The sequence below is a fragment of the Durio zibethinus genome, chromosome 5 (genome assembly GCF_047325235.1).
Source record: "Durio zibethinus cultivar Kanyao isolate XHJ-2024 chromosome 5, ASM4732523v1, whole genome shotgun sequence".
Lineage (NCBI taxonomy): Eukaryota > Viridiplantae > Streptophyta > Magnoliopsida > Malvales > Malvaceae > Durio > Durio zibethinus.
In genome coordinates this window covers 24,575,942-24,583,646 of record NC_143166.1, presented here as the reverse complement: position 1 = coordinate 24,583,646, position 7,705 = coordinate 24,575,942, and positions in this window count along the sequence as shown.

Sequence of the window (7,705 nt, the reverse complement as noted above, 5' to 3'; positions counted from 1 at the left end):
CTTTTAGGATATTGACAAACAAGATAATTATTTCTTTTTCAATTAAGGGAGACTATACTTGTGTAGCCATATCTTTCTACCTTTGCTTATATTCTTTGAAGCTCTTGGTTGCTTTTTTTTTTCATACTCTACAGAGATAAGCGATATGGAGCTAAATTTATGATATGTTGGTATTAAGTAAAGAATGCTTTTGTAAGGTTTTTTCAAGAGTGGATACAAGTTTTATATAATTGAATATACCATCTAGCTACATAACGCATAAGGTTATCTTGGAATATGTGCATTAGTAACATTTTATCACGAGCACGCGTAGCCATTTTTTAGCATACATGGTCATATGAGTCACTGCATTTAGTCCCATCATACTTTTTAAACTCAAGGACTTTGAATTAAGTGGAGCGACTACATCTACAACTAAATAAAGCTCAACCACGTTCATAGAGCCATAAAAATCTTTCTTTTATAAATCTAAGTCTTTTTTCTGATGATTTCATCTTTTGTTGGGAACTTGAATCTTTTACTATCTTAGGTGCTTTCATTCTTAGCTTTTCTATCTCCTTAGAATCTTTTAGATCTGGTATCTGAATTGAATTTGAACATTTCATTCTTGAGGTAGAAATAGTTTGCCCCTAAAATTAAGTAAGTCCAACTGTTATAGGTATGCTGGATAAACATATGTGCACCTTCCAATAAATTGTGTTGCTTATGGTTGTCTTTTGAAAGGTATGGGCTCAATGTAGAGTAAAACCTAATATATATGGGGATCTTCATCATCTTGTTATTGGTGGCTTTCTTGAGCAATTTTTTCTCTAACCATTTTCTTTCCTTTATCTATATTTCTCATCATTTTTATCATCATATTAAACTGCTTTATTATCTCATCTCGTGCTTTTTCGATCTTATCCATCCGACTTACTTGTTCTTCTTTCATGGCTTTAACTCATGAGAGAGTGTTGTATAAGTGGTAGAGAAGTTGATTTGAAGCTTTCAAAAGTCAAGCTATCATTGAACCTTTGTTATCACAATTCTAAAATTAGGATGTTGTATTTTTTGTTTTTTTGTGCCATAAAAAATGATGTCTAGATGTATGTTCTATGTGCAAAAAATATTCCATTGTTCGAAAGAAGTTTTGAAAAGAAACCAAAACATGCTTGTAAAACTAGATGGTTTACATGAATGCATAATGAGATACTGGCCACATAGCAAATGTTAACAAAAGGATTCTCTATTAATGATTATCTTATAAGACTTGAAATTACATCTATGAAGAGTTTTAGCATTTATAGTTTCCAAAAGAAATCCTTGATCTGTTGATATTGGTCTTACTTTTCATCCAAAAGTTTAGCAGATGCTACCCTTATTCTCCTATCAAATACATTCCTGATTTAAGTTCTTTCACCTTTTCTTCCATTTCTATTACTTTGTAAATAGCTTTACTAATTTGTTCAAACAGGTGCTTCAAATGCTCTTATTTTACAAGAACACTTGTCTCCATTTTTCACCTTTATCCTGAAACTGAGTATATATTTTAAACTATCTACATTTATCAAATAATTTTTCCATTGACATCTATTACGAATACAACTATTCTCCTTATTCATTGACAGAAGCCTAGAGTGAGTCTTTCTCTCATCTAACTTTGTGACATTTCCTTTTCCATTTTTGTATCTCGATTTATGGCCACCTAATTTCTTTTTGAAGGTACCTTAGCTTAGCAGTAGTGTATAAAAATGTATGGCTTGAATCTTCTAACATTTCTTTCCACTTGTCTTGCTCCTATCAAATCTTTTAGACCTCACCATTCTGTCTCTTGAAATCATCTTTTAATTTTTCCATCTCTTGGCAAAGTCTTTTATTCTCACTTTTCAATTCATCCTTCTCTTCTTGGAGTTTTTGTTTGATAATTTCCACATCTAGCAAGGGATCTAGTGGCATAGATTTTACTGGGCCATCAAAAATTTCATCTAGAGAAAGCATGATGTCTTTGGCTCACCTAGTGTGCCAAATGAAATATTTTGGAATGATATCATCTATACGTCTTTTTTTATGCACCCAAACAGTTTGCTTCCAAACTTTGGTGCTATGCAGGCAATCTTATTCAGATTGCCTGCGTTAGTATATGCAGATTCTAATTGACTGAGCCCATGTGTCATTAGGATAAAATTATTCATAGATTAATTGCCTTCACACCATTATTAGGGTATAACTGATAGCACTTCACAAACTTAAAAGAGGGATCTAAGGTTGATTCTAACAACTGAATAATATCGACTTATATGGCATCCATGGTGTTCTTTAAACAGCATCTTAACTTGTAAACTTGCATAAAGTTAAGATCCATTCATTTTTTGACTTTAGCTCCAGCTATTTACTTTCACAGAACTCTTTGATAGGTATGCAGTAAGGCTTACGAGATTTAGCTATTTGCACTCTAGTGGCTTCTTATCTAAATATACAATAATTGTAAACATCTGATGAAGCACCTTTCACTTTTTCATCAATAATGATTCAAAGACCAAATGGTTTTAGCTAAAATTACAGTGCCACATTTATTTGATGCTCTATTTGGTCAAAGAAATCTACCTCCACAGCGTTGATGTGTGTTAAGAATTTAAAAAATATCACCATTCCATAAAGAGCTAATGTTATCATGTTCATGCTTCGATCATCTTCCAAACACTCAATAAGGCAAAGCAAAATCAAATACTCTTCAATTGTTAGCACCATATCCACTTCATTAAACATGAAGCATCTATATAAGAGATCCCAAAACTCTACTATGGCTCGAACCAAATTACTATCAATAACCACTAAAAGAAGTATGCCAAACCCCTATACTTCTTACAGAAAGCCTTTTGTCTTGTTTCACTTCAACAGTCCTAAATACTAGTTAACTCAGTGAAATCATTTTGTCTAAGATCAAGACGGATCTTTTCTGAAAGAATGGACACATGTTCCTTTGGCAAACAATCTCCTTCTTTGCATTAGGTGTTCTCGGATCTGATTTTTAAACTATCAAAAGTCTTATACCAAGTGAATTTAGTCCTAGCTTGTAGTAAACTCTCCATGGATGCAAATGAAATACCTTATCAATGATTACTATGTAGCAAATACCTTATTATATGAAGATCAATAAATGCAAATGCATGGAAATGAGATGAATCAAATAGGATAATGCAAATCATAATGTCAAATTTTATTATTAAAAGGTGTTCTTTCATGTATCCTAATTTGGGTTATAGCTTTACACAGTAGGTTGGCATGGCTCTGTCTTAAGGCAAGTTTCTTAGGTTTTTTATATGCTAGGCTTAGATATTGGACAAGTTAAAAGGCTCACAAATTGTTTCTCACTGTAGTCTATGTTAGACTAGAAAGGTAAACCAATCCTCACTCATTATAGATTACAAACAGAAAGGGTTCAATCTGAGTGGAAGTATTTCGCTAGCCTATGTGGAGATTATCACCTCATAGAACCGATAGGTACTCTATTTCCTTTTAAAAAGGACTAAGCTTAAGTCAAGAGCTTATGCATGCATATACATGTGTAATGTGTGTGAAAGAACATGTAATCATTTTACATGCCAATTTAGAAATTTGATTTTTCCCACAACAATTATAAGTCAATAAGAAAATAATAACAATAGTAAAATAAGATAATTTGAAAAATTAAATAAAAGCAAAAATAAAAACAAATTAGACCATCAAATAATTCCAACAGCAACACAAAGTTACTCCTTGGCTTGAATTTTTTGGCATAAGATTCCTAGCGGAGTTGCCAAGCTGTCATAATGTATAGGTCCGGGGATTTGATCGCTAGATGTTAAATATCGAGAGTTGCCACCAATCTTTTTTGTTAAGGTGCGATTGGTCACCAAGTTAAAATTACCCCTTTTAAAGAAATCCTAAGTTCAATTAAGATTTCGTAAAAATAATAAGTTATGGTTTACGTTGTAGAGCTAAATTCAGGAGTATGATTACGCATGGTGAAGGATTAGCACCCTGAAAATACTTGTTTGAAGATGATAACAAATAGCTTTGTGTTGCACTAAATTGGTCTTTAATTAAAAGGTCTTTTGTTTTTTTTAATTAATTAATTATTTAAATATAAAAAATTTTAATAAGGTTTTTCCATCATTATTGTCAAATTTCTTTAGAAAATTTTTCTCACCTCAAAAGTATTCAAAAAACCCATTCATTTCCTCATCAAATTGATTAAAATTTTATAATGTTATTTAAAAACATTTTATAATTACATGACCTTTTTATAATTTTATTAAAATTTTTGTTCTAAATTTTTCATCATTTTGGTAAAATTTACAACTATTTTGTTTTTTAAAAATTTCTTTTAAGGATCAATTATTTGTAATCTTTAGAATTTCACAAAAAATTTGCCAATTTATAAAATGGTTTAAATAATAAATTATCCATCATTCTAAAATAATTTAGATTGAAATATCTTTATTATATTATATTTTTTAGAAAATCACTCTTCGTAATTTTTTTATGATTCTACGATTATTCTTATTTATTATTTTTTGTGACTTTTATTGTTTTTTTTATTTTTTATTTTTTGTTTTTCAATTTTCTCATTCTAGTATAATTTAGAAATAATCTTTTATAGAAAATTACTCGTTCTTAATTTTTTTGGATTTTTTTATTGTTAGTTTTTATGTTTATTTATTTTAAATAATTTCTTTTATTTTTATATTTTTTTCTAATATAAAAAATATTTTTAGAATTTTTTTTTAAAATTTATCATCATTTTGATAAAAACTAAAAAATTTCTTTTATAAGTTGCACATTCACAACTATTTGAAAATTTATTATTATTATTATTATTGTTATTTATTTTTTTACATATTTATTTTTATTTTATTTATTTCCTTTATTATTTTCTTAAAAATTATTAAATTTTAGGGTATCATTATGTAAATAAATTTTAATTTAAATATTTTTATTTTACAAATATTTTATATTTCAACAAATTTGAATTTAAAACATGCATATTATTTAAATAATATTTAAAACATAAATAAATGTAAAAGTAAAATAAATAAAAAATAAAAATGATCGGTCAACAGTCAGTCAATGGTCTAGGCACAGTTCAAGACGATTCAACTGGTTCTTCTAGCGATCTAGTTCAATTCGTATTCTGGTTTAGTTGGACCGATTGCTAGTTGAAAGAAAAAGGGATTGTGGGTCGGGTTGCACGGACCCTAACTTAGATCCTGGTTCATACGTGGATCCTTTAAGTCCTAAACAGTGTCTTTTTACATTTTTTTAGTAGCACTATAAAAGGCCAAAAAATATTTTTTATTTCATTTTTTTAGACTCTCTCTTTCTAAACTGAGAGCTTCTCTTTTCAAAAGAGAGTATCCACCGAAAAACCAAAAAAACCCAAAAATTGACCATGAACATAGTGACGACTGCCATTGCTAGTCGCTATCCACGGTTGTTAGGGACAAAAAAAATTTCCAAAAAATCCTGTTGACTTATTTATTCCCCTTAAACATAGATATGGCCTTCATTTTGCTAGTAACAGCCTTAATCAGTGTAGGTCAAGGCCCAAAATTCTAGCCAAAACTCTTTTTTTGTTGATTTTTTATTTTTATTTTTGACGCTGAGATCACCCATAGCATGGGCTATGATTTTTTTAGTGTTTGTGTGTTTGGCTTTTGTTTTAGTACTTTTGGGTTTTGACAGGAAGGTTTTTTTTTTTTTTGTTGGCAAACTTTTTTTTTTTTGCAAAAACCCTTCTTCTGTGGTTCTCTGTTTTTTGGGTTTCTTTATTTTTGTAAGGTATTTTCATTTTTTTTTTTTTGCAAGAAGGTAGCTCTATTTATAAAGCTTTTAAGATTGAAATCACAGACTTTCTAGGATTAATATCTTAAAATTTCAACTTTGTTATTGTTTTTCAAAGCCATTGGTAGACTTTTGGTGGTCAGATTCTGCACTGCCAAGTTAGGTGAAGCAAAACGTCTTGCAGAAAATGGTGGTACAAGGGTGCTTTCGGTGCATTTAATGCACCAAAAGACTTTGAAACCAAAAAGTCCAAAAAAGAGAAGCAAAAAAGAAAAAAAAAAGAAAAAATAATAATAATAAAAATAAAAAAATTATATTTAAGATAAAATCGGACAAAATTGAGTGTTTACAAAAGTGAAACAAAAAATATTGATTTTTTTAAAAGAAAAAGGGAAAGATATTCTTAGAAAAAAAAGGATTATAATTTTAAGTAAAAATAACTTTGAAAATGTTGTCTGGAAGTTGGAAGAAATTCAAATGTTTATTTTTAATAAAAAAAGTAATCTTTATTTTAAAGATTATTATAAGTTTTTTAGGAATGATCAATTTTGCTAATTTCACGTAGATATTAAGTAATAAAGGAAATTTCTCACTAATGATTTTTATCAAAGAAATAATGGTAAGAAGTGTAAAAATAAAAGATATAAAAAAAATAAAATAAAATAAAATAATTGTATTATGTGATTTTTATTTGTGTCATTTATTTCATATATGGCATTATATGTAGAATAGTTAGTAACAAATGTGAAATGAAAAAAATAAAATTTTGAAAAAAAATTTTTAGAAATAAAAACTAATATTCTTAAGTAAAAATAATTTTTAGGACTTTAGTTAGATATTAGAGGGTTCTTCATTGATTATTCTTTACAAAGGAATATTATTTAAATTTTGAGAGATATTATGAGAATTCTAACTGGAGAAATACTTTTCGAAATTCTGACTAAATGTCGAGGAATTTAGAAAATGTTTCAAAACTAAAGATTTTCATCTTATTCATAATATAAGGTTTTAGAAAGACTTTTACAAAAAATAAAAAAATTAAGAAATTAAGGGAATTATTTTAAATATTAGAATTAAGGCCATTTTTATGAAAGTAAAATGATAACATATGATCAGTTGGTACCATTTTTAAAATGGGCATTGTAAAGGTACTAATCTTTCCTATTCATAATTGTACTCCCAAACCTAGCTATGTTTTCATAGACCAAAAATTATATTTTTAATAATTTTAAGTAATTTTAAGATTTTTTTAAAAAGATAAACTTTTTAGGTAGCTAATTACACCTATAAAAAAATGGTGGTGACTCCCTTTGTTTTGAAATAATTAAAATTTTAATCTAGCAGTTTTATGTTAGTTAGCGACTTCACTAGGGACAATTTTTTAAAGTTAGGCTAAGATTGATCACATGTTATCCTAAGTTTTGATTTAATGGTGTTAATTAATATTTAAATTTGATTTATTTAATTTTGATTTTCTTAAAAAAATGTTATGTATTGCTTTCATATTTTGATTGTGTCATTAATTCTATGTTTACTATCATGTTTTTATATACTGTTCTTAATAAATGTCAGGCCACTTAGGATGGGGGTTGTAATGTTATAAAGTGTTGGCATGTTCCTTCGCACACAATCATATGTGTATTGTATGTTTGAGCTCTATACTGGAGATCTTACCCCTTTTGGAAGGGAGTAAAATACCTATGCTCTCATGAAATGAATACCTTTGTAATAGCTAGCGAAATACTCTTACTCAGATTGAACCATTTTCATTATAACCTATTATAGGTAAGGATCAAGATGCCTTACTAGTTTATAATGGACCATGATGTGAGGAGTAATTTTGGAACCTTTAAACGTATAAATTCCAATCCAGCATATTATGAACCTTAGGAGACCAGCTTTA